Source organism: Propithecus coquereli, unplaced genomic scaffold (assembly GCF_000956105.1).
Source record: "Propithecus coquereli isolate 6110/MARCELLA unplaced genomic scaffold, Pcoq_1.0 Scaffold21, whole genome shotgun sequence".
Taxonomy (NCBI): domain Eukaryota; kingdom Metazoa; phylum Chordata; class Mammalia; order Primates; family Indriidae; genus Propithecus; species Propithecus coquereli.
This window is the reverse complement of record NW_012146078.1, coordinates 2833189-2835308: the sequence shown is the minus strand read 5'-3', so window position 1 is coordinate 2835308 and position 2120 is coordinate 2833189.

The window sequence follows — 2120 nt, the reverse complement described above, 5'->3', positions numbered from 1 at the left end:
GCACCACCCGAAGGATGGACATATTTGAAACTCGGACTTGGGGGGGTGCAAGGGCAACATACGTAACCTAAACATCTGTACCCCCATAATATGCTGTAATTAAAAAAAAAAAAGAATAAACCCTGAAAGTTCAGAGGTCTCTGTGAAAAAAAAAAAATAAACAAATATGCCTGATTTCATCTGTGAAAATTCAGATTCAGTAGGTCAAGAATAGGGAGATCTATAGCTTGGGGCTTCCCATCTTTTAACTCAGACCAAGTCATGCCAAACCTGTGCCCTGTTCTTTGATTCTATTTTATACTGATCAAGGTTTGGAATGATACAGAAACCAATAAAAAAAAATTGAAATGAGTCTGCACTTAAAGTATTTGTCAACATGTTTTATTTTCTTCTCCAATTTTCTTATTTCTATTGTCATATCATCCTGTGTGTTATGCCCAGAATTTCTGGAATACAGAAACATCAACAACAGCAATGAAAACAATTAGTCTAAAATTAAAATGTTAATGAAGCTGCACGTGAACTGAAAAATCATCAGATCTACCATTTTACCAATTAAACAACTACTCTGAACAACTGGTGCCGGAACCTTCCCTTCCTTAAAGAATGAAGGAGTTAGAGGTATATATGAGGGTAATTATAAGAAAAAGCTCTTGCCCAAAGAGAGAGCTTATCTCAGAGGAAAAGAAACCAGACTTTAAGCAAGCCACTACTTTTAACACAGTTACCCTTATCAATATCAGTTTTTTGGGACAAATAGATCTATTTTACACACAATATTTCTGCTTCTAATTGTTAATTCAAGAAATTCAAAAATTTCTTGGTTTTCTTAATATAATTCATCAGTCTAAATGATCTGAGTTATTACTCTGTTTTATTGTTACTTACACAAAAGGAATAAAACACATATTTTCAAGACATACAAAATATTAACACTCAAGATGAATATTTAAAACCATTTTTAGAATCATGACAAGTCTTAGTCGATTTCTACTCACTGTAGCAAAACATTTCTTTCAACTCCTGTGTAGGTACAGCTTCCATTTGATTTAAACTCACTGAAGATCACTTGATCTTTAAGAGTTGTTTCTTTATTTCCGGGTTTCCTTTTCTAGAAACGACTCAACTTCACTAAGTTACTAAGCATTTCAACTTATGGACACCCCCAATTGTGATAAAACTATTCTAAATTATCTACTTATCCTGAACCCAGAAATAAAATATTATACCTAAAAATAAAATCTTTTGGAATTTATAACTGCAAATAAGATCAGATTTTTTTTAAAAAAGTAGCAGTGATTAAGTTGTATAATCAAGTTATAAAGCCTAAATATACTAAGTGATATAATAGTGACTCCAATAATTTGGGAACAGAGTTGTAAATTCCTTCTAGTTAACCTTATGATTGGACTTGAATTACAAAACAGAGCTGAGTCTTTTGTTGGAGCCAAATGACTCCAGAAGTAGCGAGTAAGTTACACTGAAGCTGAGGATAAGTTAAGGTCTTATGGTACAGGCCTGCGATTATGCGTGTTCATATCTTTGTTTATTCAATGTCCAGACTTCTAAGGAAGTTCAGAAAGAAATCATATAATTTTGAATATACAACCTCTTCTTTCTGTTTAGAAGATCATTGGTTAAAACTACATAAGGTTCTTAAAAATTGGCTTACTATTAAGGAAAGCTAGTTAAAAGAAAGAATATAAGGCCACGAGACAAAATTTCTTGGGTGGAGGGCCATTCTTCCTTAGTTTGTGTCCCCTATTCTTTCTATCCATTGACAAGAAATTTGCAGATTACCTTATAAGCATCACCAGGTAAAGATCCCATTCACCTCAAAAGTAGTACAACTCATATCATCAAAACATACTTACTTCATACCTCAAAAATAAATTGATCCACCATCAACACCAAAGAGCAAGGGTCAGAAATCAATCTATACTTATTTTAATTTAGCAATCACTATGCAATGTAATGTTCTAGACATGGGGAAATCTTTAAAGAGAAATGAATATATGTTCTAGTTCTTAAAGCTAAATAGATTTCCAATATTATTGTTATAATCATTTTAAAACAATTATCAATGTCTGGTTTGACTTTTGATCTCAATTAGCTTTCCA